Here is a 10,008-nt window from a genome sequence, read left to right as displayed (position 1 = left end):
ACCTATAGTCTCAAAAACATTTTAATGAAAGACAAAATCCAAGATCAACATAGTTTTAGCTTTGACATTTAAGGATGCCAAAGGCATAACAGTATTGACTATGAAGGAGTTCTTCACAGTTACACAAAGAGAAAAACAAAACGAAACAACAAAATAGCAAAGGTGCTGTCTTAGTCAGGGTTCCTATTGCTGGGACAAAACACCATGACCAAAAGGCAAGTTGGGGAAGAGTTTATGTCAGTATACACTTCGAGGTAACAGTTTCTTGCTGAGGGAAATCAGGACAGGAACTCAAGAAGGGCAGGAACTTGGGGGCAGGAGCTGATGCAGAGGCCATGGAGGGGTGTTGCTTACTGGTTTACTCATCATGACTTGCTCAGCCTGCTTTCTTATAGAACACCACCAGCGCAGGGATGGTGCCACCCACAATGGGTTGAACTCTCCCCAGCAATCACTAATTAAGAAAATCTGTTACAACTGGATCTTTAGGTGGTATTTTTCTCAGCTGAGGTTCCCTCCTTTCAGATAACTCTAGCTTGTGCCAAGTTGACATGAAACTATCAGCACAGGTACCAAGGAATCAAGTCTCAGAAATGGAAAGAGGGCCAATGGACTATGTGCCCCTGCACCAAGTCTAACCAGAAGAGCATGGGCCAGGGAGGATCCATGATCAAAAGCCGTTGGTGCTCTTCCAGAGGGACCCAATTCCAGTTCATGGCACCCACACTAGGCAGTTCCAAAGTGCCTGCAACTCTAGCTCCAGGGAAATCCAATGACTTCATCTGGCTTCCACAAGCACATACACTCATATGGTATACACACACACACACACACACACACACACACACACACACACACACATACACACACACACACACACACACACACACACGCGCGCGCGCGTGCGCGCGCGCGCATACAGACCGAAACACACACAGACACATTGACATACATACATAGACACATACACAAACTTAAAAAAAAAAAAATAATCCAAAAATGTAGTTAGACTAAACCCAAAATATTCCCCATCTACGATCAGATAAGTATGGCTGGAAACAACTGCTTTTGGCAAGAGTTTTATAGACTCTGTCATGCAAATATGAACTCTTCGGTAAGTGTTTAAATATTAATTCATCATTTCAGTAAAAACACAAGCACTCTGTTTTGTTAATGGAGATGAAATTTACATACCTTGTGGAATTTACTTTTTTTATATGTTGTGAATCTGATTCTTGTAAAGACCCCTCCTTTCTTTTTACCACCGCCACTCAGTCTCAGGTGACCCTGGTAACCATGGACACCGCCTATATTCCTGTTGTGAAGCAAGGATGCACAGAGAGGAACCCACAGCACTTACACCCTTACATCTGCCACTCACTCACTCACCCACTGCTTCGGGATTTATCTGAGTCATGTGTCATTCACACATTCACAGATGTCTGAATAGACCCAAATTTAGTGGTCCATTCATTTGCTGACACTCAGGGTGTCCAGTCTGTGTCTTTTGTGTGATTGCCATGGCCACAGGTCACGGCCATGGTCAGAAGATATCTTTGGTGTGTGGTGGGTCAAATGGTTGGTCAGTAAATTCCCCATGGAAGCTTAGACTTCACAGGTCCTGGAGAAGCAGTGTGATGCTTCACAGCTGCCTATGACACTCCATTGCCTCAGTATTCCATCCTCATCAACATTTGATATTGTGTTTTATAAATTCAGTCATTCTAGTGGACTTGTCCTGGGCTTGTCAACAGGTTTCAAGCCGACGTTCCTTTATGATTGGTGATGTTAAGCGTTTTCAAAATACTTACTAACAGTTTTTATATCGTGTTTGAAAAATATCTATTTAAGACTTAAATTTTTTTGGATTTATTCATTTATTCTCTTTATAACCTGATCACAGTCCCCTATTTCCTCTCCTCTCCTCCCCATCCCATGCTCTGTCCCTCTTCCCTCCTCCCTCCACCTCAAAGAAGGTAAGCACCACCCCCAACCCACCCCAGCTCATCAAGGATTGAGGTGTGTTCTTTTCCTTGTGGCCTGGCAAGGGGAAATGATCAAAAGCAGGCAACAGAGGTCATGTAAGAGACAGCCCCCACTTCCCATACTAGGGGGCCCACATGAAGCCTGAGCTGCCCATTGGCTACATCTGTAGGGGGGAGGGGTCTACGTCCAGTCAATGCACAAGCCTTTCTTGGTGCATCAGACTCCACAAACCCCATTGGGCTCAAGTTAGTTGCCTGTGTTGGTCTTCTTATGGAGATCCTGTCCCCTCCAGGTCCTTCTAACCTTCCCCTCACTTTTCCATAAGACTTCCTGTGCTTCACCCAATGAACATTGGCTGTGAGGCTCAGCATCTATTTTGACCCACTGTTCGGTGGAGCCTCTCAGAAGACACCTATGTTAGGCTCCTGTCTGGAAGCGTAGCAGAATATCATTAAATAGCGTTAGGGGTTGACACTCTCCCATGGGGTGGGTCTCAGGTTGGGCCAGGCATTGGTTGGACATCCCCTCAATCTCTGTTCTATCTTTATCCCTGCACATCTTGTAAGCAGTTGAAGTTTCTTTGTGTGGTTTGTTGTTCCCCTCCCTCCATTAGGAGTCCTGTCTCATTAGAGGGTGTTCTCTGTATGATCCCTGCTATTAAGAGTCTCAGCTAGAGTCACCCCCATATCCTCCAAGAAGCCTACCCTGATATAGGTCTCCAACTTGTCACAGAGATGCCCCCATACAGGGATTCTTTTCTCTCTGCAGGCCCTCTGTCTTCCCATCCCCACTCTCCCCAGGTTTAAGTTGATTTTCCTACTGAGGTAGATTCATTTATAAGTACAAATATCTCACTAAAGAATATACTACAATAGGAATTTATGTTAATTAATCTCTATGAAGATTGACTGTGGTTTACTTTTTTAATTTTAAATTTTAATTTATTCTATATGTATGTATGCCTGTATGTGGGTGTATGCACATGAATGGAATTGCCTGCAGAGGCCAGACGAGGGCATCAGATCCTAGCTGGAGTTAAACCACCTGGTGTGGATGGTGAGACCTGAACTCAAGTTCTCTGCAAATGCAGTATGAATTCTTAGCCACTGAGTCACTTCTCCAGCTCTTGTTTTATTATATTTTTCATTCAAAACAAGTTTTTAATCCAGTGTAAATCTTTTCTCTATTATGAAGAGTCTTGGGTCCCATGAAAAGCTTGCAAATGTGGAACTTGTGACATCCTGTCCCTCTTTTTCCCAAGATATTTTGTGTTTCATCCTATGTGCACCTACAAAATAACTCTGCAATGCTGTGAGGTTAGAGGCTTGGTTAATGTGCTTCTTTCACTGGATGGTGTTCTAATACCTCAGAGTTAACAGATAATATCTCTTGGACACCCTTCCGGGTCCTCCATGGGTCCCGTTAGTCCCTGTGTCTCCTATCTGCCCTGCAACAGGCAGAGCTAATTCTGTGACCTCACAGCAAGGCCAGAAATGAAGCCATCAGTTCTTGGCCTGGCCCTCCTTTTTCCATGTTGTCAACATTGTAAACATCTGTAACTCCACCCATTGCAGAAAAATGCACTGGGACTTTAACTGGCACGTCACTGACTCTGCATGCCACTCTGAGAAGAATGAACTGCTCAGCAATGCAGCATTTCAAGCCATAGCTGTTGTGCCTCCAGCTTCATTTTAGCTCCTTTAACTGGCTCTCCACAGTGTGCTGTAGTTTTCAGTATTGGGTTTGACTTCATTTATCCCATAATATTATGAGTGACATGTAAAAATTAAACATAGCTAGTGTTTTTAATTATAATTCAGAAACATAATGAGTTTTTGAAAAAAAGGACTTTGGTATTGCTTACTTTTGTTGCAGTGATAAAATGCCATGACCAAAAGCAACTTGTGTGTGTGTGTGGGGGGGGTGTTTATTTTGGCTTCTAGTTCCAGATAAAAGTCCACCATGGCAAAGTGGCATGCCGATGGACAGTCAAAGAGGGCAGCCAGGCAGGCAGCTGAGAACCCACATCTCAGTCCACACATACTGAAAGCAGAGAGAGCGAGCTACAAGTGAGGTGAGACTATAAACTCTCAAAGTCCATCCCCCTCCCCGTGACACACTTCCTCAATCAAAAGTTCCAAAACCTCCCTAACCAGTAACTATCCCACGGGGACCGAATGTCCAGACATAGGAGCCAGCCGGTAGAGGGCATTGCTCATTCCAACCACTGCAAGGTTCTATCCTGTAACCATGTCGAAGTCTCCCGTGAAGTTAAAAAGCATGCTGAAGGCAGCTTGGGATTTTTGTAGACACTTGAAAAGTGTCTCACTTGTCTGTCTGTGTGTGTGACCGTTGCCTTCTCAAACTGAAGCCTGTGGTAAGATGTTGAGTAGAAAGGAACATACTTAGCCTGTGCTCCATCTTCAAAGCACTCATGTCTCTTGTGAGTGGTAGATCAGGGGACTAATGATTCCATCTGGCCCACAATCTCCTGGATGATTTTGACTAAGAAGTGGTCGTTGTTGTTGTTGTTGTTGTTTGGGATTTATTATTGTTTATCTGTTTTGCAGTATTGGGGCTAGGGCTTGGTTTTTAACTAGGCAAGCACTCTACCACAGAGCTACAACCCCAACACCAAGAAGTTGTAAAATGTTGAAACGGTCACATTTTTTTTTCTGATCATATGTTAAGTTTCTACAAAGAACATGTCTGTCTTTACAGTGCTATCCCTTGATGCATTGCTGAGCTTCATTCTCAAGCACGCTCGAGGGTTTGGGTGTCTACGCTCATGAGGTTTATAAAAGGGTCAAATCCAGTGAAGTGAGCCTCGATAATGCAACTTCAGTTTAGCATTTGAAAATCACTTAGTGAAACACATCAATAGGCTGTAGGGGAAATTGTTTCATTATACATGGAAAATTAGTTCCAAGAAGTGCAACTCCTATGCACAAAAGCCCCTTCAGTATGACCAAAGGCACAGCTGAGGGTGCTGTCCATACTGCGTCCAGCGCCTAGACTGACCCCTCTCAGGACAAGGAAGAGGCAAGGCTCCCTCCACATTGTCCACCTTATGCTAGGGCACTAAAGACACAGGAGGTCATCAATGGAAATAAACTTTGGGCATTGACACAACTGGAAGTTAACCAAGCCACAGTGAAGAATGAAATCATGTCATTTACAGGAAAGTAGATGGGACTCAACATCATCCATCATGTGAAGTAAAATAAGCTAAATCCAGAAAGAAAAGTATCACACTTTGTTTCATGGAGAATCTAGAGGGGGAAACTAGGGGTGTAGAAGGGAAGTATCCAAACAGGAGGAGATAAGGGGAGAAGAGGTAGGGGTCAGTGCCCAGGGGGAGCAGACATGATCAAAGCGCCTTATATGCAGGGGTGAACATGTCCTAACGAAGCTCACTATTTCATGCAATTAATACTTTATAACTAGTGAAAAAAGAAGGCAAGTAAATCAGAAAGGGAGAAAGGAAAAAATTATTGTGGACACCCAACATAATAGTTTACATAGAATTTTTTATTCTATTAAAAAAAAAGCTAATGTAATTAGCTGCCAGATGCTAACAGAATTGTAAAACATACTCAGTATCCAAAATTCACTTTTAACCAGGCATGCTAAAGCCTGCCTTTAATCTCAGCACTTGGGAGGTAGAGGCAAACAGCATCTCTGAGTTTAAGGCCAGCCTGGTCTATGGTGTTCAAAGTGAGTTCCAGGACATTCAGGCTATGTTACACAGAGAAAACCTATCTTGAAAAGCCAAAAAGAAAAGAAAAGAAAAGAAAGAAAGAAAGAAAGAAAGAAAGAAAGAAAGAAAGCTACAAAAATATTCAATTAACTTCTCTATAATTGTGATTAAAAATAAAAAATGCATTGCAATAGCAAATAAAGTAATAAACTATAGAAAAATAATGTTAATAAATATAGCTAAAGTTTGTACACTAAAAGCCATATAGCAATCCCCCAAAACAATTTTAAAATCTGACTAGAAGGAAAGATCTGTAATATTTACAGATTGAATGAGTCAATATGCTTTTAATAAAGCAATCACCACAAGTTGATCTCTGTTCTCAATTAAATCTCATTAAAACCTTAGCAGGTACTTTGTAGAAGTTTCAGATGCAATCCAGAATTTGCCAAGCAATGAAAAGGACATGGAGTTTCCAAGAACAACTTTATAAAAGTGGAGGTAACTGGTATGCAGATGGGTGGGGACGATAAACCTGGAATTTCACTATTCCTGACAAGTAAATGTCCCACAGGGAAACATAATAGATCTACATATGAAAGTGAGGTTCTTGTGACTTTAGACAGAAACTTCTAAACTGGAGCATGCACACGCTTGCACACAACATATGCACACACATGTGCTCATGTACATACACACACACACACACATGCACGCCCACATGAGAAATATACACACAATCATGACACAGGCTCATGCCAGGTGCACACACATGTGCAAATACTTTCACACATATGCCCATAAACATGGACTCATACACCTGCACATAGCTATCATCTAAAAACATACACATACAAACGGACACAATTTGTGCACAAAACACATATATACCTGTTCATAAATGCACAAACACATATATGCACACACAGCAAAAAGAAAATGTTTTAATTCAAAATTTAAAATCTTCCTTATAAAGAAACTTAACACAATATAAATATTGGGAAGCCCAGCTAAGACTAGGAGGAAATCTTTGTGAACTGTGCATCTATTAATGGACAGGACCATGTAGATGAAAAGTCTTATGAGGGAGTAGTTAGGAGAAAAGCAACATGTGGCCAAAAGAGTAGAACAGATATTTTAAAAATGAAAGTGGGAAGCTGGCAAATATGTAGGAGACCAGCAACATCTGCCTTTTGGAAAATAAGAACATCTGTATTTATTCATTCATTTACTTGGTGCTCTGGGAATCGAATCTAGGAAGCTTTCTAGCACCAATCTACATCCCAAACCTTGGAGAACAGCCACAGTGATATGCTGGATGTCTCAAAGTGTGCCCAGGGATTTTAATATTTTCTTTTATGAAACAAAGTTTCACTATGTACCTTCAGATAGCCTTGGATTCATAGAGATCTGCAGGCATCTGCATCCTGAGTGCTGAGACTAAAGGCATGAATCAAATGGAAAAGTTGCACATAAACGGGTCAATGACACTAAACAAAGATCTTGGGAGATGGGTTACTGCACTGGATTGGAACCCAGGGCCCTGTGTACATGATGAGAGCAAGGACCTCCCAGAGCTGAAGGTGGCTGTACACACCTGGAATCCCAATACACTGAAAGGAAAGGCAGACGGGGAGGTTAATCAGGACTTCGGGGTCACACTTGGCTGCATAGTGAGTCCAAGACCCACTGGCCTAAGGTACATGATCTTCTGTCTCAAAAACCAGCCATCCAGAAATTAAACAAAATACTTTCACAAGAAGCAGTGGAAGCAGAGTGCTATGAGAATCACCTTTCCACACTTCATTTTTAAAATAAACTTTAAAAAGTTAGCTTAGAAAAACTGAGAAACAAAAAGTCTTCCCCAAGGAAGAGCACATCAATTGGCTATCCACTACCAAATGGTCATCCCTGAAAACATACACGCAAGTAACATTGTATGGACTGGTCAGGTTGTATGTACGAACTTACGGATATGTATGAATATATATATATATTCACATGTATAACAACAATTAATGAAAAAGAGGCTGTGCATTTGAAAGATAGGAAGAAGGGTATATATAGAATTTGAAGGAAGAAAAGGAAAAAGAGAAATTATGTAATCATTTTATAATCTTAAAAGTAATTTTTAAAGAAGGAGAAAAAATATAGGCATAGAATTTGGAGGGATGGATCCTTGCTGGTCTTGCAAAGGATCCAAGTTCAAGCCCTAGCACCCACATGGTGGCTCACAACCATCTGTGACTTCAGATCTAGGGAATGTCTCCCTCTTCCGACCTCCACAGGCACTGCACACAGGTGGCACATGTACATACCTGCAAGCAAAAACACATACACATAAATAATAAGATTAAATAATTGTTTAAATAAGGTATATTTAAATAAGCAAACTGGTCACTTTGCTCAAGGAATACAAAGTTTGGGGCTGACTGCTTAAGTCAAAATTTTATTTTAAAAATAAAATGTTAATTCAGGTGTGTTGACCCATGTCTTTAATCCCAGCAGAGGCAGGCAGCTCTAGCCTGATCTACACAGACAGGGAAGTCCAGGACAGCCAGGGCTGCATAGAAAAACTCTGTTTCAAAAGCAAACAAACAGCTACTTTAAATACTCTTATCTAATGTGCCCTGTATTAGCCACTTGTTACGGTGACAAAAATCACCTGAGAAAAACACTTTAAGGAAACAAGGATTTATTTGGGCAAGAGTGGGGAACAACGGGGTCACACTGCACCTGAAACTAAAGTCGACACTATGGTTGTTTCTTTCCTCCACCCTCCTCACTCTCACCCTCCCAGCTGAGAGGCAGCCATTCATTCCGCATATATGCGTTCATTGAATCAGGGCTTGTCTACTGACTATGCAGGCTGGTGCAGAGGCAGTGGTAGGAAGTGAACAGAGCCATGAAGCAAGGAGCTCCCCGGACTGAAACACTGCCCCCTGGAAAGTCCTGGGAAATGGAAGGGTTTACTGAAGGACACAGCCAGTAGAAGAAGCCATGCTATGGACAGGAGAGGACAAATAGTAGTTGCAGTGTCCCAAAGGCTGCAGGGTGGGCAGGTTCAAACCACAGTACAAAGGGAAGCCTTGGAAGCATGTTGCTCTCCCCTCTGCCTCTGCAGGAGGTTATACAGGAAGACCATGGTAAAGGGATTCTTGCCCTTCCTGAGGCTTCATAGGGACTTGGGTTTGCTTGTAAACACCCAGTCCCACTGACAGTAGCCAGGACCCCTGGAGAGAGCCCATAGCCATTGTTTATAGAAAGGCCCCTTGTTCCAGTCTTAAAGATCTAGGTAGCCTGGGAACATCAGGGGCTTTGGCAGGGGTGGGGAGATTGGGGGTGGGGGGGTGGGAAAGTGGGGGTGATCCTCCTTTCTCCCCGCTTCTGCCTCTCTTCCCCTTTCAGGCTTCATGCTCCCTCCCCAGGTTCTTGCCCAGCAGCTTCCTGTCTCCTGGCATATCCTCTCTAATTGTGTTATTTGAATTCTCTAAAATACCTCCACCGCTGACAGTGGTATGAGAATGCCATGCAGAGCAGAAGCAAGGCACTTTTCACAGAGGCGTGTAGGGGACCTGCCTGCAGTTAAGCCTATTCTAGCAGAATCTATGGCCTCCAGAATTCCTGTGCCTTACAATCCTGAGCAAGCAGAGGAGGGCCACATCCCAGACTTCCTGTGAGGAATACACACTGCATGGGTCCCTGCCAAGTCCCTGCCAAGCCTCAAACAACCCAGCCCAACACACACACACACACACACACACACACACACACACACACACACAGAGAGAGAGAGAGAGAGAGAGAGAGAGAGAGAGAGAGAGAGAGAGAGAGATGTCATTTGTTTTAAAGGTTAAACTCCAAACTCAACACATCTTTATTTGTTATAAAAAAGAGAAGAGAGATGGAGAATTTAAATGTTTAAGAAAGTGATTTTTTTTAAAAACACTGAAGCACCCCTCCTGAAGAGGCACATTATACTTCCATGCCTGGGGAGCGCCTTTGTGAGGTAAGTGCCTAATTGTAAATAGTTTAGAAACATAAAATGGCTTACAGGAAAGCAAAGTGCCCAGTAACATAAACTCACACAACAGTTCTTCCCGGCTAAGAAATATTGTGTCTGACGATGTTTGCTTACCCACTTCAGGAGTGTCATTCAGGACAGAGCCCCACTGACAAAGCTGAGCACCATCCCTACACAGGTACCCCAAGTCTGAAATAGGGTGCAGACATTCCTCCAAGGTCCCCTCACTGTCTGGAAGCACAGAAAGCTACCACTTGTTTTTAAAATTCTATCCTCGGCACCATTCCTCTTTATCCTC

This window comes from Acomys minous (assembly GCF_964271855.1).
Source record: "Acomys minous genome assembly, chromosome: 5".
NCBI classification, from domain to species: domain Eukaryota; kingdom Metazoa; phylum Chordata; class Mammalia; order Rodentia; family Muridae; genus Acomys; species Acomys minous.
This window is presented reverse-complemented; position numbering follows the sequence as displayed.